Raw genomic sequence first — 24,184 nt, forward strand, 5'->3', positions numbered from 1 at the left:
CTTTTTTTTCTTCCTGATGTGTCGTCTGCGATGGCAGAGCGACTGGGATGTCATCCCGGTGCCGAAGTGGTGCTGCTCTGGTTCGCAAGCTTCATCGGCAAGTCGTTACTGCTCCAAAATAATTTTTAGATCCATCTCGGTAACTAAATTTTCGCAAAAATCCTTCTCTTTTCGAAGAACACGTCAGTAGTCAAAGTTCTGGAAAAAATCGTTGTGGATTGTTCGCGATGTAGAAAATGTTTGTTATTTATCGTCGATTTTCTGCTACCTTTGACGATGAGTGATGAAGTGATAAACACACTCACAAGGAATACCCATGTCCAGGCCGGGATTCGAACGCGGGACCCCTGGCGTCGTATCGTGATGACTGCTGAGGAAACCACTCCATCAAGAAAGTCTGGAAATCAGCGTTGAAACTTTGTGGATATAGCTGCAAGACAAGGCAGCGTCGTTAACTCTCGCAAGGTGTTCCCGAAAACCAGTTTCCTGCGAAATTTCAGCGTAACGTATTACCAAGAAAAACATCGAATGTCTACATGATGAAACATGATGAATGTTCGTTCAACTGTTATGTCATTCATTTTAATTCCTTCAAAATGTTAACTTCATGGTTAAGGCTCAGCTGGACTTTTGGCAACCGAAGGGGCGAATTTTTTCAAATTTTCCTCCGCTGTGATATTCCAAAATATGAAAAATTACATACGCTTAGAATTGCTTCTAGAGCATTCACATGAATTTTCGAGTAGCTTGATTTAGCTGTTACCTAGATATTATCAATAGTTTAATAGACTAACGTAATCGCAAAACATTTGAGAATATCAAGATAACAGCTAAAGCAAGCTACTCGAAAATTCATGTGAATGCTCTAGAAGGAATTCTAAGCGTATGTAATTTTTCATATTGATTGGAATATCACAGCGGTTTTTCGAATGGAGAGGAAAATTTGAAAAAATTCGCCCTTTCGGCTGCCGACTTTCCATAATGGTAAGACGTAATTTAAAAGTGATAGCAACATTCATATTTTCCAACTACGAAGATGTCAGTGTTTTCCCACATGATAACACTGCAGCATAAAAAAACCTCCTTTGCAAGTGTTGATATAACAGTTCAACATTTAACATGCATAATGGTATATTTACCATAAATATATGAATTTTTTTACTTAATATATTTGCCGTTGCTCCCTGTGCCAATATTTATAAGCAGTTATTTTATATTTTTCTCTTGCATAAACGGTGCCATATTTGTTGTCAATGCAAACGGAAACCGTAACTCGTCTCATATTTCCCTCAACGGCATTATTTGCGTCTGTTCTGCGGAGTAGTGATGTTTGTCGTGTACAAATGGTGTTTTGTTTATTGTGTGCTGTGTGGTAACCATTTTTACATGTCATGTGAAGCGCGATACATTCTGGCTGATGCTACAGTTGTCATCATATACAGAAGTGAAAAAATATTGATATTTGTCCAAAATATCTGTTGAAGTGATCCTCAGTGGATGAAGAATACAGAAAAATCAGGGAAAAGGTATTTAATTTGATTATATATGTTCAAGTACTGAATTTGAGCAGGTGAGGTTAATTTTTTTTCTCGTGGAATGAAATGATTCATTAAAACGGTCTCTTTCCGTGAATGTTACCGAGGCAAGATTTCGCACAGTTTCTGGATCTCTTTTCTGGTTGCACCTGTTTCCAGTGGCTGCGATTGGGTGCAAAACTGTGGTGTTACAGGACAGTAACTTTCTGTTTCTAGACAATGCTTAGCATTAAGAGGCCATATTGCGGGGGAAAATTGGGGTGGCTATTGCACCCCGCCCCACTAATTGCCGCCACTGTCTGTTTCATGGCCGTTGCCCAAAAAAAAATACGTCGCGTTTCTGTCACTTCTGGCTAATTGCAATGATGAGGATGAGTGATGATATTGTGAAATTTATGAAGTGACACTCACAAAGAACACTCATGCCAAGGTCGGTATTCGAATCTTTGTTCCACTTCAAATTTGCCGACCTCCGTGGCGGAGTGGTTAGCACAGCGGGCCACCACGCCAAGGGTCCCGGGTTTGAATCTCGGCGTGGGTACGGGTTCTTTGCAAGTGTCCCTTCATCAATTTCACCATACCATCACCCATCCTCAATTTCGCGATTAGCCGAAAATAGCAGAAAAGCAACGCTAAATAACAAAAATAGAAAAACCTTCGCTGGTAACATAGTGGCTTATGCTGTTACTGTTCAATTACGTAATCCCGGGATCGATTCCCGATAGAGACACATTGGATAGTGGTAATGATTTCACTTTATAACTATACTCCCAGTCCAGATTACCAAATATGATTATAAAATGAAGAAACATTTGTTTGTTGGGCTAACCCTTTCAAGACGGCAGCGTTGGACTCATGCCCCGTAGGCAAGCAGGCACCGGAGATGAAAACGCCTGTGGCCATGCGTGCAGCGGCGTGTGGGAAGGGAGGTCATGAGGCTAGGAGAGAAGAACGAGAGATAATTTGACCAGGTCCTCATCTAAGACAGGAGCAAAGACCGCCGGAGTGGCAGGTGTGAAGAATCGGAGAATCTCTAAGGATGCAGCGCCTGGGAAAACTCTAGATGAAGAGAGATGATGGAACAAAATGAGCCACGAATCGGTGCGACAGGTCGCGCTTCTTTTCTCTACTTGAATGAAATTACGAACGCATATATAGTGCAAATTCTAATTGAATTAATCAGCGGTGCAGGTTAGTGTAAGGTAATTGCGGTTATATCACGTTACCGATAGTCATTTCCGCAACTGTAACTTCGTTATAATTGGCCTGAATGAAAAAACCCACATTCTGCTGCAGGTTACAGTGAGGAGGTTGCGAAGGATATAAATGATTCTAAGGATAATGAAGACTCTAACGGTACTGGAGGACCTAGGGAGGACCAGTCCTGAATACAAGGACCCGCCCAAGAAAGTAATATTTTCGCACAATTTAATAAAAATTATATCGTATTTCTATTCATTACGTAGCTTGTTTACATAAGTGTTTTTCAACCACTGGGCCGCAAGAGATTCTGCTGAAAGTTTTTTTTTCAACCAAAAATATTAAAATCAAATTAATAATGTATTTATCATTTTTGGAAGAGTAATTGGTTTCCCGATTAGCTTGAATTGAACATTTCAGGCGCTCAAAATGCAACATGCCATTGGGAATCAGAATTTACCAAATTAATTTCAGTATGTTGGCCTGAGGGAACTACAAGATTTTATTAGATCCACTGGTTGACAACAGATTTAAACCCAATTTTATATTTGTCAACAAGTCTGAAGTAATCGTACTATTACTCTTTATGATTGCCATGCTTTATTTGTTAAAATTTAGTTTCAAGTAAACATATTAATAAATGTATAAAAGTTTTGAAAATTGGAAATGTATTTAAGAGTAAATTGTTGGGCTCGAAACATTGACTATTATAATAATAATAATTTGAGAACCACTGGTTTAGATTCCTTCCATTTAGATTCATATATGCCAACTTGTGTCTAAGATTTTTGAAGACACAAGCCACCTTGATGGCCGAACGTGTGTTCGACTTATGATTTCGCCATCGGAAGTTCCTGATTCGAAGTCCGACCTATGTAAGTCTGTTCCTTTGTTTGAAGTTTTGTCTTAAGTCCATATATGCACCGATGGACTAATTTGGACTGGAGCTTCAGTATAAATGGGATCTCAACGACTGTGTGTCTCCACGGGTATCCCGAGACCCGTCGGCCATGTTACCAATACGCCATCGTGTTCCTTTGTGCGTGTCCCTTCATCAATTTCATCAAATCTCATCCATATCTTCACGATCAGCCAAAAGTGGTAGAAAATCGAAGTAAACTAACCAATCATAATCATCATTCATCTTCATCGTGGCAGCAAAGCGATGCAAAAGAAGAAACATACAAGAAAAACACAATTTCAATAAAGTAAATTGGCCTTTTATCCAGCTCCCTATTCCTCTAAAGTCTAGATATCAACAGAGCTATATAGCTGACCTGTGCAATAGCGTTTTCTTTGTAGTAATCTCTCTTTTGAAAAAGTACAAATAATGCTCGCTTACACGGAAGGTAAAAGGAAGTGACGGTGTGAAAATGTGCTTAAACAATGTAAAATCATTTAAGAACCTTTCGAAATTACAACGCCTTCACCGTGGGCAATAAACAGAGAAATAGACAGAGATGAAGAAGTTACTCAGTAAAACATATTTTGTCTTAACATTTCAAACATTAATTGATTGATTCATTCATTCATTTGCTTTATTTTACTTCGCTTTTTGTGCCACTTTTGACTTATTTGCGAAGATGGGGATGAGAGTTGACATGATTAAATTGATGAATGGACACTGAGAAACATCCATGCCCAGGCTGCGATTCGAATCCGGGACCACTGGCGTCGTAGCGCGATGTGCTACGCAATCCCCGGTGGAGGCACAGAGTGGTTCGGATCCCGCTCTAAACCATAACTCCAATACCGATTACCCCATCTGTGCACAAAGTGAACTTAATCCATAATTCAAACATTCAGTAAACGAATTGCCACACCCATTGCAGTTAGTAGGAGTTCCATACCTAAAGAATGAATCCTCTATTATTATTATTGTATATTCCTCGAACGCACGCGCAAAACAGGCAGGTCAAAATTCCCATCTCAAGACAGTCCAAACTCAGTTTCCTTATATTTTTACGAACCCGTAAACGTCTGTGTGAAAAATGTGGAAACATCCAGGTTTTCTACATTTCGGGAGCTGATATCCTCGCACTGTGATGCTATTCACGATCCGCCACGTTCAGAAATTCGCCGAGGTCGATTTTCAACAAAGAGGATTTCGGTAAAACAGGATTTTCTGGTAGGAAAGGATGGATATGTGGCTCGTCTAACTGGTTCTGTCTCAGAACACAAGTCCTGCCTTACCTGTAGGCCTACGCATGCGACCCAGCCACGTAATAATGGTAGCCGATGAATGCTTTGCACCAAAAAAGTCATAATGACACCAAATCTTTGTTCCTATACGTGAGCTGAGATTCTATGTCGTAAGTATTATATATTTACTACTTCGTTTGTGATAAATTTGAAAAAAATATTAGTAACAGTAACTTTTATAAATTTTCTTTTTAAATTTTGTTATAAACAACAGCCAGGAACGCCGTTAGGATGGGTCCTAGGCATGGATGCATTTGGGCGGGGGTCATCTGGTCTCCCCCCTCCCGGAAAGACTAACCAAGTCCAAAATTAAATTAGTAAAATACTTGATGTCGTTATTGATTTATTTCCGCAGAACTTACACAGAGATAAGAATTTGCGTTAACAGTGCCTGTGAAAATGTATGTGTTCCACTACTAATGATATACACGTAACATAATGATCAGGGAATTTACTTTTTATCAACTGGACCTAACAACCTTTTTGTTATTCAATAAATAACCCATTATTTTTTTAATATTAATTTATTTGGTAGGACATCTATTTTAATGTAAATGTTAGTGATCTTAACTAGACACAATCCGCATAATACACGCTTCATTTTATCTGTTCATGCAAAAATAACAATAATAATTATTATGATTTTACCTATTGTATTATTATTATTTTAATCGTATTAACGTATTGATTATAAACTTTATTATTATTACTACATGTGAGGAACTTGGTTCGGACCACCTGAAATATAGTTCTAGATACGTTCCTAGTCATAGAGGGCACTGGACACTTCTAAACTTCCATGTCCCTCCCTCCAAACATTTCCGTGGATTAGAGAAAAATTTACTTTAACATTATAAACACCCTCCTTATTGCTTTTTTTTTTTTGGTAGCCTTGGCGTGTAGATCCCAATCTGTTTAATATTTTTTGCTATTGTGCTTGTAGGGTTATACAATACATAATTTATAACATTAAATTCATCCCAATTTTCCTGTCCCTAAACGCATTAGCCTAGGTGCGTCCATGTGAACAGCACAGTGGTGGTTGGAAGTATCCCCAAATGAACACACAGAACAATAGCACATAAAGTAGAATCTAATAACATTCAAAAGTAGCTAGTCATTTGTTCATTTACATGGCCATCAACCTCCATATCATTAAAATATTTTATTAACAGGCTTTCTTTTGAGCATTGTTTCATGTAGCCTGTGGTATTATAATCTTTATTACACACTCTTCTTTATTCTCATCACTTCTGCCTCGAAGCTGAACTAACTTTTAAACTGTCTATAATAGCGAAATATGTTAAACCTGATTAGTTCTAACTTTTAGAATAGCCTTGATGGGAACCTCACAGTACAAATTTGATCAAAGACTCATTTTATTCAAGAGCATACATGCTTCCTTTTCAAATATCTCAAGTTCCTTATGGTCATTGGCATAGCCAGGTATAAACTAACCTGACCAGCAGCACTTCCCGAAATTTTGCCGAATTTCACTGCTCTGCAATTAAAGTTTTGTACAAAATCAAAAGGAGCTTTTCTTTATAGATTCCGAAATGGACATATATAATTTGTTAGTTGGCTCATGTTTTCAAAATTAAAACCTTACTCAAATGTTTCATCTGTATGCAAGAACCTTTCTATTCACAATCGCAGAAGTTGAACAGGAAAAACGTTATCGTTGCAGAAATTATTTAGATGTTGACGACTTACACGCTAACCACATTTTCATACATACTGTCACGAAATAATGCAAATCTATTAGATTTTTAATACACTGCTGGACAAGAAAAACCGGACACTTGCATTTTTTGTGATAACGCATAAATTCTGATTCGAAGGCGAACTAAATTTGCAGATATTATTGTGCATGTTAAAGCTGATATAATTATTTTATGATATATACTTCAAAATGCCAGCGAAAGTGAAATAAACATTGTTAAATACTTAACTGAGAGAGTAATTCACAAGTAATTGCAATTTAGATGTCAAATATTAAGGTTTCCTTTTTTTTTGTTTTTTTTGTCCAGCAGTGTATATTTGATACATATTCTGTTACAAGTTTTGTAAATTTTATGTTATGTTTTCGATAACATTTGAGCAAATTTGTATTATTTACTTAATCCTTTATGTATTTTGTTCAAATGGGACTCATCTTTTACCTAGGTATTATCAATATGCGCAGAAACATAAGCATCTCCAACATCCCGTGTTCATACCTCTCTCTAAGGTTGTTTGGACTGCATTTTGCAGACGAACGAGGCTCTGGCGACTGGCACTATGGCCAGTATAATTTTGTGTGTGTTGTCCTGTTTTTGTCCTTATGTGTGCTGAGTGCCCATTTACAGTTTTTAACGGAAGTCAGAATATTTTAGGATTTTATTTATGCAACGCTAGAGTTGTTATTTGTAACGATAAGGGGCTGGACCCCGTATAATATGGCGGATGCAAAATAGCTGACGCGCCCAAAATTTCAAAATCAAAAATAAAATCAAACACTTCTGGTCAATTTTCCTCACTTCTTCGCAGATTTCTAATCCATACAACGCTATACTCCACACACCACACATAATTAGTTTCTTTCTTAGTTGTTTCTTCCAACGTCCACAAAACACACTTCTAGAAGCATGATATCACGAATTTTTTATATTCCAAGCAGTATGCTAAGGTCCAGAAATAACCTCTTTCAAATCTCCCTCTCGGAAGAACCAGGATAGCAGAAGTTGAACTCATGAAGAGAATATGCAAGTTTTTCAATGCAGTTTCTGAAACAAGCAAGCACACACGTGCAACTAAAACGTTATAGTCTATTCATTAAATTTTCGTACGCAAGTGGCTTGTACGAGTACTTGCCCCTTACTTGAGTTTCATCTTGACTGTCTCGTACGTTTGCGTTAATTATATCTCTACATTCATGTAATTAAATTCCCCTTTTCACTAACATTATTAAATGTAAATTGTAGATTAAAATGTCATACTCCTAGTATAAATTTCATTTAATTCGTACTTCATGTTAATTGTCGAAATTATGCTCGTCTTGTTTCTGTGATCGCGTAGTCTTTTTAAACCCGAAGGTTTATGGCTGCAGCAACACAGGTCTCCCATCTGTCCCTATCCTGAGCAAGATCAACCCAATCTTTTCCATCCCTACCGATTTCCTTCAGGTCCATCTCAACGTTATCTCTTCACCTTCGTCTTGGCCTTCCTACTGGTCTCTTACCATCAGGCTTCCCAACAAGAATCCTGTAAACTCCTCTTTCCTCTCCCATTCCTGTCACATTGCCTGCCCACCTAAGTCTTCTTGATTTAATCATTCTAATAATATCTGGATATGAATTCAAATTATGTAGTTCTAAATTATGTAACCTTTTCCACTCACCTGTCCCCTCATCCCTTTTACGTCCAAATATTTTTCTATGGATTTTATTTTCAAACAGTCTTAATTTATGTTCCTCTTTCAATGTAAGGGACCAAGTTTCGCATCCATATAATACTATATGCAGAATTACTGTTTTGTAAATTCTAACTTTATATTTATACGAGAAGATAAAAGTTTATGAAGAGAAAAGTACCACACATTTCCTGAATGAAGCCTGCTTTTTATTTCCTCTTTAATATATCATTTTCATTTGTTAGTATTACTCCTATAATTGAATTTGGAAACTGGTTCGAACGAGTTGTTATCAATAATTAGATTTTGGTTATTACCTAACACTTGGTTCCGGCTGTAAGCATATATTTAGTTCTCTCTTTGCGACAATATTGAACATGGTAATTGAAGATGCGCCTTTTGTGTCTCTTACAAGTAAATAAATATCGAAATAATAAATAATTGCAAGAACTCGCCAATGGGATAACTAGCTGAGTTCTTACGGAAAATTTGTGGCGAGAATGTTTCCAGAAACAACAGAGCACTCAGTCGAAGATATAGCAGAAAAGACAGAGTGGTTAGCTAAGCGCGTCACTCACGGGTTAGAATCCCAGCCTGGACATGGGGTGCTCTTTGTGAGTGCCCTTTCGTCAATTACCTCGTATCATGACTCATCCTCATCGTCGCTATGAGCCAAAATCGGCAGAAAAGCGACGCTAAATAACAAAGATAATAAATAAAATCGAGCAGAATGTGAACGCGATCACCGCCGACATTTGTCCACAACATCCTCTAACTTTCCATTTTTAAGGTTCTGCATGCGAATTTATCTTTTCGAAGGGGTTCCTCGCTCACGAGAAATCTCTCATCTCCATTCCCCCGCCCCCTTTCATTGTGCTTTAATGTCCTCTTAATATCCTCCCTTTTTACCTCGTTCTTTATCGGCTCCATTCATATCTCGGATCTTCCGTCGCCCCAACAGACCATCTCCCCTACATACAAGCTTACATCAGGGTCAGATCTCCCCCACCCCCCCGCATTCTCCCTTCCCAGGAACAGGCAGCCCTCCCGGATTTTATTTTCTTATGCTGCTGGAGGAGTGAAAGAAAGCGGCGACGAAAAAAGAACTAGTTGCGTAACCTGACAGCTGATCTCCAACATACTAAGTATTTGGGGAAGAGGGAAGTAGAGGGGTTGAGATGAAGGGGCTTTGAATTAGCGGTGTTCCACATTTCATTGAGATTTTTCTTACGCAAAGTTAACTAGGAACTTTTGGTATACCAAAGGTACACGTTACTTTGAAGTGTCCTGCAGTGTTAATTTTCACACATATGTATGAGTGTCTATATAGCCGAGCGCTTAAGGTGGTCGACTTCAGATGTCGCCAACAGAGTTCCCGGGTTCGAGTCTCGGTTCTTTGTGCTTTGTGTCTCTCCATCAATTTCAGCTTGTAATCGCCAGGATTCGATACCCGGTGGAGGCACATAGGGGTTCGGATCCCACTTTCACTCCCGATTAGCCTTTCTGTACATAAAGTGAACTTAAAACAAGAACTCTTCATCAATTTCATCTAAATATCACCCATCCTCATTGTCGTGTTTAGCCAAAAGTGACAGAAAAGCGATTCTAAATACAAACACAAGTACCCTATACTGTATATTCACACACACACACACTCATATGAATGGATTAATGTATTATTTTTGAAAGGTGTACTTGTAAATTCACGTTGATCACATAAAATTTGAAACACTCTACCTTTCAAATATAACAGCTCGTAATTATGTGTAGAGTTTGTATGTCGAATGTTTTGACTAACTAACTAACTCTCTAGCCTTCTTAAACCCGAAGGTTCATGGCTGCAGCAACACAGGCCTTCCATCTGTCCCTATCTGGAGCAAGATCTATATACTCTTTTCCATCCCTACCGATTTATTTTTGGTCCATCTCAACGTTGTCCCTCCATCTTCGTCTTGGCCTTCCTATAGGTCTCTTACCATTAGGTTTCCCAACAAGAATCCTGTAAACTCCTCTTTCCTCTCCCATTCGTGCCACATGGCCTGCCCACCTAAGTCTTCTTGATTTAATTATTCTAATATCTGGACATGAATACAAATTATGTAGTTCTAAATTATGTAACCTTCTCCACTCACCTGTCTCCTCATCCCTTTTAGGTCCAAAGATTTTCCTAAGGATCTTATTTTCAAATACTCTCAATTTATGTTCCTCTTTCAATGTAAGGGACCAAGTTTCACACCCATATAATACTACAGGCAAAATTACTGTTTTGTATATTTTAACTTTTAGTTTCTTAGATATTAAACGAGAAGACAAAAGTTTATGAAGAGAGAAGTAACATGCATTTCCTGAATTAAGCCTACTTTTTATTTCCTCTTTAATATAATTTTCATTTGTTAATATCACTCCTAAGTATTTGAATTTGGAAACTGGTTCAAACGAGTTGTTATCAATAATTAGATTTTGGTTATTACCTAACACTTGGTTTCGGCCTGTAAGCATATATACATGTTTTGAAGAAAGAAAAAATATCTTCATGTTAAACCCGTATGTTAAATTACAAATTATTTATACATGTAATGGTTAATTATCACAGAAGATCTATTGTACAGTTGTGGTGATAAGGTAATTGAAAGTGTTGTAGTGCTTAGACGGTACAAATAATGTGCATTTTGAAACTAGCACGTTTCGTTGAATTTGAATTGTGTGCTATCTATGTGTGTGTCAGAAATACCAGATAATTAGTCAGTTAGACGTTAGTTCGTTAATCTTAATAATATACAAATCTTATGCATATATTACTAATGAGCAATTATTATTCTATGTATCCAAAATAGAAATTAATTTATACAGTTACGGTAATATAATAAATATACAAATAAAAATAGTTTTTAACTTGTTTCTTGTTTACTTGAAAATGTACATGATACTTTTATAAATTCGATAATCAATTAAGTATTTTTGTTGTTGTCTGGAATCTATATGTATGATGTTTTGGTGTATATTAATAATTGCTTAATGGTTAAACGTTCTACCCCCACTTACTATTTCTGCACCTTCATTCTTTAGATTTTGTATCTATTTGTTTTAGGATGTACTTCGAGCAACATTACAGATTTAATGAATATGGCAATGAGTCAGAATTTCTTAAGAATGTGATTAAAATCCCAGCTACACTTTCGTCCCACATTGTTATCTTTCAAGAGCTTAGCCGTGTGGTAATTGCTTTAAAAGAATACCAGGGCAAATAACTTTAAGGACATATTTTACAATAACTGATGCAAATAATATTTCATTTTTAGTTCTCTTGCATTGGAGGGAATTCGAAGCTAGTCGAATATTATAAAATATTCGAAATCAACATTTTACCAATTTGAACATATAAGGTCTTAAAGTAATTAAAAGGGTTGGGATAGGGAATGAACAGATTGTAGACGAACTCACTCGGGCTCCTAAATGTGTGTTTCTAAACAATCCGGAACTACCTCTATCGCAATGCGTTTATTAAGTTTTTGATGTTTTAATTGGCTTTAATCAAAAGAGGGAAGGAGCAGCGATGTAATACTAACACCTAAAAAAATTGATTTATTGATTCATATTATTTATTTTACTTCGCTCTTCTGCCACTTTTGGCTAATCGCGAAGATGAGGATGAATGGTAATAAGATGACATGGACGAAGCGACAATCACAAACTATGTAGACTGAATTGTTGTTTTAAGTCCACTTTATGCAGAAATAGGCTAATCGGGACTGAACCCACAGTTTAAAATGGGAACCAACAGTGATTCCACCGGGTATCGAACCCGGAACCGGTCACAATACGAGCCATTCAGAGGACTACACTGGTGGTAAGTCCAGACATCAGAACGCAAGATGGAGTCCAGGGTGTGGTGGAAGTGGTGTGAACTTTTGGTATCCTGAAAAAGGGCCACCCCTTATATCCCACCTAAAGAAATACTACCACAAGACCGAAGGAATCAAAAATATTTTAACATATTTACACAGTGATTTTTCTACATGATTTTCCTACATAATTAATGTCGTTGTGATTAACAAAAAGGTGGCATAAAAGCGACGCAAGAGATTTTTAAACTATAATCCTGGTCGGCATTTACCCTAACACGCTTTAAATCTTGGGGCCCTGAGTCCATATCCCGGCTGGGCCCAGCGATCTGACCTAGAAAGGGAAAACACGCAGGCTCTAAAAACGTCGGGAAAGTCCGCTTTAGCATAGGAACCGAAACAAGCGCCCGCAAGATCTAACACGACGCTCGACCGAAAGACCATCCTAATGATCTGATAATAATCGTGCGTCCCCGTTCGTAACTGGGAGGGGCAAAAGATCTCCCGCACATCCGGGCGTTCCCACACTCTCCCGAGCAGCGACATTACATTTGCCCGTGTTTTTTGAGTCCCGTCGACTTTACACCAATAACTGCCGTGGCCGAAAGACATTGGCCGGTGCCTGGAGTTTCCCGTGCGCATGGCGGGGTGATGCGTCTTTCAAACGCCGACCGGGGGGGGGGGGGGGGGGGGGAGCGGGAGCGGGACTACTGAAGCGCGGGTGTTTTGGTTTTTGATCCCCACCTGCAGAGCACAGACTAGCTGGTTCATCATCTCTGTCTGATCCTTTTTAGACGGATTTTGCATCTCGCAAAAGCGCGGAGCTATTGAGCGAGCAAGTTGGTGACGATATTTTTTCTCCCGGACAAATTTGTGCGATATTAAAACAAAAAAGGAGGGAAGACACTTTTTTTTACCCCCCAGTTCTTGCACTTTTTTGTCCCCCCCCCCCACACCCCCTTTTGTTTTGCTTGTTGTTGGTGGAAGTGTCCAATACACACGACCTTGATTTTTGTCGCTTCGCTTTTTACAGAAAAACCGAGAGGAGCCGATCTCGCCCGACCCGAACCGACTGCGAACGCCGTCGGTGCTAGGGGATCTGCCGGTAGCTGATGTTTGACTCGGACCGGCATGGCTGTGAATAACTTGCAGTGAATACCCCCGGTTGAGAAGCCCGTCAGTGACTTTTTGACAGGACAACCCCGAATTTTCTGTGGGCGCAAGAGGACCAGGAGGAAAGGGGGAACCCTACACACGCACGCACCATGTATCCATGGTACAGGGACTCTGTTGGCCAACTGGGGCAATTTTGCAGCAACCCCATGCCGACTACTATCAAGACGGAAAATGGGTACAACGACTGCATGTTGGCGCTGGATTACGCGGCTCAGAACAAGGTAAGTCAGTGGCAGTCACGTGGTCTCAGTGACAGTGATGTGTGCTTTGTGAAATTGCATGACAGTGATTTTTAAGAAGCTTGTGTCGACAGTTCCCCGCACCCCCACATTTCCTAAGTGTTTGTGCGTGTCAGTTCAACGTGTAAGTTCAAGAAGAATACGACACCGGGATTCGAACCCGGTACCTGATACAGATATCACAACAATCGTTAATTGTTGCCCAATTTCCCTGTGTTCGTCGCATCGCCCACCCGGCATGCGGGCTGACCTGCGCTGGCTGACAGGAAAGTAGCGGCCCGTCTCCTTGGCAACCGATAGATAGCATCCCCATTCCGAACCTAGCTCGGCGAACCACGTGATTTCTTTTTGAGTGGAATTTCCTACCCTCCCCCATGCACGACGTGCCACCCCCTCTGAATTCGGATGCCGGTACCTGTGCGTGGTCCATGCGTAAGACAGGACCTGAATCCCCCCCCCCCACTTTTTTCCACTCCGTTTACCTATTTCAGATGCAGTAACCTTTCCCGTAAATCTACCTTTGTTCCGACGTAAATTTAGTTACAAGAAGCAGCCGAAATTACTCACTCTATCTCCGGATGGTTTCATGAAACCGTCCCTAAACGCAAGGCATAGCCTCCGTGGCGGAGAGGTTAGCACAGCGCACTGCAACTCCAGGTGTTCCGAGTTCGAATCCATACCTGGACATGGGTTTTCTTTGTAAGTGTCCCTTCATAAATTCCATCTAATCATCGCTTATCCTCATCGTCGCGATTAGCTAAAAGTGGCAGAAAAGCGACGCTAAATAACATAAATCAAAACAAATATGGTAAAGTCCGAGGTTCAGCGGTTATCGAAATATGCTGCGTAATCAGGATCTCGGTTCGAATCCCACTTGCGTATTGGTTGAGACCCAACTATTTCAACAACCCACCAGTGATTCAATATTGTCACACTTAACCTAGAGAGTACAGAATAAGCGAAGCGATGTAATTAAAATATAGAAAACTGTGCATTTATTAATGTTATCGCATTATAATGGAGAACATGATAACAGATTCAGTGTGTATTAATTTCGACACTTAAAAACGAGTTGTGTATACGCAGGCAATATTTATTTATAAGAACTGGAATAGAAATTACAAAGTTACAACCGTAAATATTAAAAATAAGATTCAAATTTTTTCCGGAGATATTTAAATTTGTTTTCTTTACGGTCACAGCAAACTAAATATATAAATTTGAAATTTAAATAATTTCTTACTCAAAGACTGAAAATCGAAAAATATTTGTATTTTATGACCATCTTTGTGCTACATCCTATTTATACTCCTAAATTGACCGCGACTTGAGTAGAATCAATAAACTGATGAAATATCTATGAGAGTTCGAAATGAATGGAATAGCCTTGAATTGCCTTGGGTTCTGACACCGGGCTCATGACTTTGCATCTCCTTGCTATGAATATAATAGATAATTTGCACCAGCCTCTGTGGTGGAGTGGTTATCGACAGGTCCTTTGTAAGATATATCTTTATTCTTACATATTCTTATACTTACCTACATGAACTTTGGCGGGTCCCATACTTACTTTATTTACGTTTTTGGAACTTGAATTGCTTCAATTCCGGAATTTATTAGGGAGTTATTAGCGACATGAATGAAAATTAAATTATACTTTAATTTTGTTCAAGAAGTTGAAAATCTATCTTTTCAGAGACATCGTTATAAGTATATGCAACGTTACATTTATGAATAAAATCAGATTCATCATAGTTCTTCGCGACATCAGAGAGACCTGTTATACTTGAAATGCGTTGTTGTCGATGATATCAGTGGTGTAACAGGGCAAAGGCGTTTCATAAGATATCTTTTACATCAAGCATATCAATTTGAAATTATCATTATGGTCATTTTGAAATTATAGCATGTGCTATTTAACATTCAAACTGTATTAAATCGTATAAATTAACAAAGTAAATTTAGTGTGTTATAATCTCAGAAAGATCATACTTTTGAAATATTTTCGAAAGATATATTATCAAAACATTATTAGAATTTAAAAAAAAAATGATCGTGAGAGACCAACAATTTTTACGTTTGAATTCTAATCAAAAGTTCTATGTAGGTAACGTACGTTCAGGAAGCGCTCTGTGTTATACAAGCTACGGGTTTATGCATTTTCTAGTAAGTTATTAACCGATAGTTGAATTCCTGCTCTTCTACTATTAGACTATACATCCGCCCACAAGGATACATGTATGCAAATTTCCCATTACTTGTCTAAGGTATCATGTGTATGTGTGCACAGGATAGGCTGGTAGAGGGAGTGTCCTTTCCATTGTTGTCATCCTTGTTTTAATTATTCAGCCCTGAATTTTAACAAAACGACGAAAGATCGCGGTAACTTAATTCTTCGTATCTTTATACATTCTGTCCGGTATGGTTAAATAATCAGTTTATTGAGTTTGCAATTTGTCCTTCCTACTTTTCTTACACATATATTTATTGTAGTTACCTATTTATACAATTACTTTCGGTTTTCATGTACAGTTAGTATAACACTGCTGGCTTATAAACATTCACTTGTTTCCACGTGGCAAAATACACTTGTATTAGGGCACGGTGGAACTTATCAAATGACAAAAGTTGCGCACTGATGTCATTTTTTCAGTGTAACGCATTGATATAAACAAAACACAGCATATAAATTTAATGGAAGACAATTACGAAACGCTAATGTACGCACGTAATCATGCCCCTCAAGGGAAAGTATTAAGTACAATTTGCAACAATTCTAAGGACAAATAACGAAATTTATTAAGTCATCAACCACATGATTTTGTAACAGTTGCGAAGACGTAAGATACTGAAAACTTGGATTTGTTTTCTGAAATAATTTGATTAGGAAGACGAAAGAACTACCATAAAAATACAGAAAATATATACATTTCTGGGAAAATATTTAGCACATATTTTTAGCACTTTTAGATAGTCCTCAACTCACTTAATTATTCATTTACTATCGATGTTAATAAAATTAACCCAGATAGAAAAAGTTATTTGTCACTATTCAGTATTTCTGGTGAGACTATTTAATCAAGAGTCCATTCAATACTAGCTATTACTAATGCCTCCGAAGCTTTGGACTGTGACGATATTACCATTATCGTTCTTCAGGGTTCAAGCTTCTTACTTTGTTGGCCAAAAGCAATGTTTCGACAGGCATACAGAAATACAAATTAATGTCTTTATCGTGACACATTTTGTACATTGTCTTGCCTCAGTCCATATTACCTTGTGTCAGTTGTGCACATCACTGCTACAAATCGTTGACTGTTATGTTTCACGTCATTATATGTCAATAAAAGCTGGAAATAAAGCATACGTACGCCTGAAATATTCCACATGATTCTATTTTTAAAAGGGATTGGCATTTTAAAAAAGAAATTAAGGTATTACAGTTTATGTTTCTTGCCTTTAGATCTTACATAAACTGAATAAAGTTTAAGCAAGAGTAATGGCACTATAGTATTTCAAGTGCAGAAAGTTTGTCAAATCAAGGGTTTCAGTAAAATAAACCAGTGTGAGTTCAGTACTGTACAATTTAATTTACTTACTCTATCAACTCTATCTACGTATACACACTTTGCATTTTAAAGTTTTGTTTTTCTACTTAACAAGAACTTTGAAATTACTATACTTTCCAGTAAAAAAATATAGTACTATGCCCATGGTCAGTAACGACAAAATAAAGTTTATTAATTATAGTGAATGCAATGCCTGCCAGTTTAGTGGCATATTTAAGACACGATCATCGAACGACTATTACCCCGATGAATTTAGTTTAGCCTATCGTTCGTGAGAGTTATAAGATAAATTTCAATGCTAACGATATGAAACGGTTTATTGCAGTACGATAAAATCTTAAATGTTTCTTTAATTAACGTTAGAAATTGGCTGTTATAACCAGGACAATATTTCCGGCGAATTTTTCCTAGCATAAGCAATACTGATACTAATTTTAATCTCGTTTCAATGTTTATAGAGACTGTTCACTTTGGACTTGTGGTTCAGGAACAATCAAACGCCGTCGAGTTTAAGTGTTGTGTTAAATCTTGTTTCAGTTACTAATTCTCGAAGGTCGTGCAGTCGAACCTCGGTCTGATGTGTTTCCTACGTTTACGTTTTAACATACGATCAATTGCTCCTTAGATCCTCCTGCCGTGAAGATATTTTTCGGCAATGAGGATGAACGATGGAACAAAGAAACAATATAATGTACACTTTGTGTGGCTATCGATTGCTCAGCAACGATATGTAAAATGTTGTTAGACTTGCCATTTATAATATTACTGCATAAAATTTGCTTGGCAGAAGTTTACCTTCAAGAATCAAATTTTAGGTCTAGTTCCGATTAGTGAGCTTAAAATCTAAACTTCAACTCACGAAATTCTGTGCCACTGACACTGTGTAGGAATATACAATTTGTGTTGCAGAAGCCTCTTGATGGTGTTGGTATATTCAGACTTGTAATTTATGCGTTTAGAATTAGGGATCCTCGTGCTACTCTGCCAAGATCCTTCTGGTTATAGGCCTGTATACCCCCACGGTCTGATGGGGATGCTCGAACCTAAGAAAAACATATGAATTACTAAATCAATGTGTTAGCCATTACTCCTCTGCAACTCCAAGAATTCACCCTTCAAGTTGATGAATCTTTTTATGAAATAAGAATAGGTAGCCAACCATATTTGCTTGATCTCTATATTGGGTTTGAAGTAAGGACTCGGTATACTGCTTTTTTTTATTTTCTTTTATTTCCGAATTGATTCTTCGTGTAGAATTGTTATATTGCTACACTGCATTCTATTTGATTCATTTTATACTCCCGCTAAGTTGATAATACTAGATTTTTAAATTCCATATAATACAATGGTGCTTTATAACCATGCCTAGTAATCACGTTATCAATGGAAAATCAAAGAAGCAGTCTCAATGACTCTCTTAATTCAAACTCATAAACCTAGGGTAGTAGTTATCTGATTTGGATCAGTACTAATTGATAGGTCTATTTTAGTTGTCATCTTATTACAAAATCATATTACTAACATCCACAAAACCCAAAGTTATTAGTGCTATTTCGCAAAACCTGCGAGGGGTAACTCATATGGACGTTCAAATTGGAAACTGATATGAGAGCATTCTACGTGAGTTTTGCTAACAATTATCCAACTAATGAAATGTAAACATGCATATCCGGTATATATGTCCTTATAAGTAAAGATGTCTGCCGACATCTCTGTCGAAATGGTTATCGTGGCTAGCTACGAAGTCGGAGACCCCAGTTTCGGAACTTGGGTAACGCACATTGTACCTGTGTATTTGTTCCATCATCTACTTCATCATTCATCACCATACTTAACCCAAGAGATATAAAAAAGAACGTAAAATAACAAAACTGGAAGTTTAAGGAAAGGTGGCTGTGACAAATTGATAGACCACAAATCTTGCGGAAATGAATATTTGTTAAAAATTTCTTGCCCCCCAAACGTAACAGAAAAATCCTTTTAGTGTAATTATTAATTACACGATACATGAATCATTACTAAAGTATTTTTACTTTACTCATTATTCTGGAGTGTTAGTTGTCTTTCATCCGATTTGTTACGCAATTACTTCTAACTTCTACATCGTAAGACACTTTTTTCTGATTTCTGACGTCAAACAATATTCGTAAGTCAATGCGTCCGAAAATGATACATGATACTCTTCTGGTTCAGGGTCTCCCTGAAGGCGTAGTCGCCTTCTAATCAAGGGGTGCCGGGTTCGATACCTGGTGGAGCGACATGGCACAGTGTTTCGAATCCCACTCTAAACTGTGGTCCAGTCCCAATTAGCTTATCTGTGCATAAGGTGGACTTAAATCATCAATTAAAACTTAATTCAAATTCTTCTGGTTCAGTGACTAATTTAAGTGTTGTGGAAGATACACACTGGATACAAATTGTGTCTTAATTTGAATCTTCAAACATTGCTACAGTTTCATATTACTAGAATCTGGGCTTCTGTATAGTTTACTGTTTGTTTTTAACGATACACACAACATAGTATGCAATGCTTCACAACTTACTGTTGTAAGTTGCTTATTTTATGATGTTATTGTTCAAGGCAAACGAAACGTTTGGAATATTGTATTTTTCTCTTTTCTTTTAAAATTAATCCTGGAATTTGCCTATCGGATATCAAAAGTTTTTCCTAAGTTGTATTCTTCCATGTTACTTGCTATACCACCCGTAAACCAACTTTTTACTCGTACATATAGAAATTGCCGGAAAATATGAAGTTGTCGTCCTTCTGTTTTTGTTGTACTTGCATGCACTGCATTAGTGTTTTATTTCTCTTATATCTATTATATCTAATTAATATATGATACATAATAAATAAGAATTGTTGTTGTTAACGAGGTCAGATTTTCAGAATAGGCATGGATTAACTTCAAATTAATTTTATCACCTTTTTCTTATAAATATTAGTCAAATTATTTATTGCAGTTTTAATTTCTTACATTTATTTCTTAATACTGAAAACCTATCCATTTTTTAAAGAATTGTTCTATTTCTTATTGATTTCTTGCATTTTGAGTTTTTAAAAATTGCGGTGAGCTTTATTTACACTTTTTATTATATTTTCTCCTTTTCTGCATTTCTTGTATTTTCTAAATTAATTTTACAATTGAAAGTTAGATGGGTGTTGTGTTAGAGAAGTACAATAACCAGTGACTCAAGAACTAGCAGTTCGTTTAGTCTAATACAAGGAAAGCCATATTCTTCGTTACAAGACTATCAAAAAGCATAATCCTCGGAGAAGTTCAAAATGCAGAACATGCATCAAACTACTTCATACTTTTTATTCTCTATAATCGTAAACTAGACTTAATGTGTAAGTAATTAAAATCTTGACTGTTTGTATAAAATGTTGATTATGTTGCAGTTCATAGCGTTCTATAATCTGTGGTTATTCATCAACAAATGTGTTTGATGTCAGATCGTATTGCATCTGATCAAATTGACAGAACTGTCACATGCGAGAAAACAAGACAGTGCTGAGGGAGTCGAGATTTCTAGGTTCAAATTCTAACAAATCATTGACATTGTTTATGTTCCTTCATCCATTTTATCGGTTCATCATTCATCCTTATCGTCGTGATTAACTTAGAGAGGTAGAAGAACAACGCAAGATAACTAACTATAAATGCAATATACATACGATGAAATTAATACAGAAATGTTTATTATGACAAGCAATATATTAAAATTGGATTATTTCTAAAGTATCAACTTTGTCACGTTACACCATGAAGGTCTTGTGATTTGGAACGCACTATCGGAAGATTTGATAAAGGGTCATCAAAGGAATTAATAATTATACCCAATGTTGTATCATTTCAATGTAATACTTTCGCCGCAGTATTAATAATACTGTGTGTGACATAAAGTAGCAACTTGCTAGATCTGACTAATGTTAGTAAATATTTCAGCTATCTTTTAAGAATTACTATTTTATTAATTTCTGTTTTTCCCCTCACTTAATCTTAATTCCTTATGAATTAAATCGTTTTGAACTCATATAACAAAAAATATAATTAAGTTATAATTTAATTCGCATTTCAAATATTATAGTCCTTTTTAAAAATCAAAACAGATATTAAAATCGATCAATTCAGTTTTCAAATCATTTGAGTTATTCTTTCGAATGAATAATTTACTCATAATACATAGTTTACAGTACCTCAGTATTCAAAGGGTTGAAATCCTTTTATTCCCAAAAATTGCAGCAGAGTCGTTCAGTTTGTTTTTAACTCTGAATTATTTGTCAAGACAGAGTAGGTAATTCATTTTTGAATCTCTGTTTTAGTCATGAGACAAAAATTTATCGTTTATTATTTTTCTGTTACTTATATTATCCAATAGCAGTATATGGAGGTCTTATATTCCATCTCCTACTACTTGGACGAACTGACTTTCAAAACTTTGAAAGATCTCAATACCAGATTTTATGCAGCGTCTCTTCAATTGTGTATCTAAAACGTTTTTATTATTCATTTTATCGCACCGAATGTATGACACTTTGTGCATAAAAAAATTGATAATATTTGCTTCATAAACGATATTCGGAAATGGCTCTAAATGTATACTAGATTGTTTTATTTTGGTTAACCTGTTAAATACGTAAACAAGCAGAGAATGTTCGAAAATATTACATCACCTTTTTCTACTTTCGGATTTCTGGGGAACACACATGATGATTTCGTTTGTGCGACTATTAGCTAGCAAATTTAAATACCTTATGCTTTCTTTTGATATTTCACATGATTATATTTCAAAGAAAGAAATATATTCAATGCGAACAAGAACGAGTCTATATAGACACATTTATTAATTTTTACTGTAAACGATCCAACGGCAAGAACCAAACTTAATGTCGAAAGATGAATTCGAGAATTGAAACACCTAATTTCCTCCCAGTTGTCACAATTACTACCGCATAAGAAACGCCAAGAGAATACAGGATTTACCCAAACGCTGTTAAATCTGTTAGCAATTCTCACTAAATAAGTGTGCGCTTAGCAGTGCTGGCGACAGAATACAGCGGTGGTTAGAACAAATGAACATAGTGTTTCCATAAAATGTAAATTAGCGCAAAAAAACTTAAAAAGATTGCCGATAGCGTTAAATGCCATTAATTAAGGAAACTCGTGTTCCATTCCAATCTGTTTTGTGTCTCTGGAATGGTTTTTCTCTTGGATGCCCAGCCGTATTACGAAACTTCTTTTTTTTAAGCACTCGTTTCGTTTTACAGTTTCACTTAAACGGCAAATTTTATGCACTGTTGTGCTTGTTGATGCACGAAGTTGATTTGATTATATATATTGTGGCAATTAAGATATTTCGCGTTTATAACTTTGCAATGTTCGGTAAGTTACTCTTTGAAAGCAACAGAGTTACAATTGCAGTACTTGGTGTACAAGAATAACTCACCATAACTTACCCATTTTAAAAAGTAACTCATTAACAGTTATTGGTACTTGAAAAATAACTGCTGGAAATTTTCATGCTAAGAAATTTCCCACAGTGAACATTAATTGTAATAAAATAAATATAAGCTATTAGCCAGAAATGGCCGTTAGTGTTGCCCACGGGACGAGACGGGACAGGCTTTTAAAAATTCGAGACGAGACGAGATTGACCATGTGTCATAAGACAAACGAATATTTTCGAGACGAGACAGCATTTCCACGAGACTCCACGAGACGAGACAGGCCAAAGTCTCGTCTCGTGGGCAACACTAATGGCCGTGAAATACAATCAATCAAAGAATAGAATGTTCAACTTTAAAAATTAGTTTTTGACCAGGAATCCTTACATTTTCTCTTTAAATGGAGTCCTCTTGCACATTTCTATAGCCTCTGAAAAATGTGCTTTTTCAATAGTAATTTTTTTTATTCCCCCTAAAAGTTTTAAAAAAAAATATTCAAAAACTGTCGAACGGGAATTTATTTTCGCTCAAATCAAAGAGGTTTGCCTAATTTTGTCAAAATCCGTGACTGTACAGGGTGTCTACTGACCTGGAAAACCTGGGAAACCTGGAATTAGCCTGAAATCTACTTTTGTACCTGGATAACCTGGAAAACCCTGGAATTTAACCAGGAACATGGATTTTTCTCAAAGGTACCATTTTCACTACATATGTCCACTTCACTTAGGGGCTTATGTTTTGTGAGTATGTGGATGGCGACCACGGGGATACCTGAGCAGAGTCTGTCACTGCAATTTGTTATTTGCCTTACACAGTGTGTGAACATGTATGAGAACATATGCTTTCATTTATAGCTACTGGTAATATTTTTAAATGTCAACAAAAGGAAGAAAGTTATACTAGAAAATGTTGTACTCAAAGAACTACAATCTCAATACATTGTTTTGTTACTTACAGAATTATTGTACAAGCGGAAAGTACATTTTGTATGAGTATATTTTATGAATAAATTTGTATGAGTATGAATAAATTTTGTAAAAATAAAGTTACTGGCCATTCCCCATCCAAGAAGAATATGCAGTAACATGTAATTATATAAATTAACATATGCTTAGAATTTAAATTAATAACTTTTAGAACTTTTGTAGTAAAAACAAAATGTAAAAATATACTAGGGATACTACCAAGGGATATGAATTACACGGCTGTTAAAGGTGAGAACTCAGCTTGCTTTAGTTTCCATGTGTATATTTGAACTTCTATGTGAAAGCCGTTGGCTGTACGCACTACATGTTGATTCACATTGGTTATTCTTTTGACACATGTAAGAAAATATGAAACAAAAACAAACAAACATATATATATTGCACAATGCTGGTTCCACAGTCCACGTATTATAAGCTAAGGTTATTGTGTGCGGTTTCTTCGCTCTTATCGATATCCGCTATCGTTATCGCCTTTCTCTCACTTCCCACAAATATCTCCCCACTCGTTGCACTATCTCATTTATGATTCCTCTTCTATCTTCTACCACTTCCATTATTTCCCTCCCTGTTACGTTCTTAACCCACTTGTCTCGCA

At 36.7% G+C, this 24,184-nt stretch overlaps 1 long non-coding RNA gene across 1 annotated transcript in view; it reads left to right on the forward strand.

The window, feature by feature from the left end:
* The first annotated feature begins 12,951 nt into the window (after window positions 1-12,951).
* Window positions 12,952-24,184, forward strand: part of LOC145998337 (uncharacterized) — a 203,558-nt gene continuing 192,325 nt past the window's right edge. Inside the window, exon 1 of the long non-coding RNA XR_014443308.1 lies at window positions 12,952-13,567. This is a non-coding gene — a long non-coding RNA (uncharacterized LOC145998337). The remainder of the gene's footprint in view (window positions 13,568-24,184) is intronic.

The sequence above is a fragment of the Lepisma saccharinum genome, chromosome 14, assembly GCF_977018435.1.
Source record: "Lepisma saccharinum chromosome 14, izLepSacc3.1, whole genome shotgun sequence".
NCBI classification, from domain to species: Eukaryota; Metazoa; Arthropoda; class Insecta; order Zygentoma; family Lepismatidae; genus Lepisma; species Lepisma saccharinum.